Below are 448 nucleotides of genomic sequence, written 5' to 3'. Positions count from 1 at the left end.
CATTGAAAATATTCATTCATTTATTTTTCTTTTGGCTTAGTCCCTTTATTAATCTGGGGAATGAACCACCAATTTATCCAGCATATGTTTTATGCAGCGGATGCCCTTCCAGCTGCAACCCATCACTGGGAAACACCCATACACACTCATTCATACACATACACTACATACAATTTTAGCTTACCCAATTCCCCTACAGCGCATGTGTTTGGACTGTGGGGGGGAAACCAGAGCACCTGGAGGAAACCCACGCCAACACGGGGAGAACATGCAAACTCCACAGAGAAATGCCAACTGACCCAGCCGAGGCTCAAACTAGCAACCTTTTGCTGTGAGGCAATTGTGCTACCTACTATTGCTACCTAAGTCCAATATTAATTCAATGTTGGGTTTATCAATAGATGACCCAACGTTAGCCTAAAACAACTCAGCATTTTTTAGCATATGC

This window comes from Danio aesculapii, chromosome 16 (assembly GCF_903798145.1).
Source record: "Danio aesculapii chromosome 16, fDanAes4.1, whole genome shotgun sequence".
Taxonomy (NCBI): Eukaryota; Metazoa; Chordata; class Actinopteri; order Cypriniformes; family Danionidae; genus Danio; species Danio aesculapii.
Note: the sequence above shows the minus strand (reverse complement) of the source record.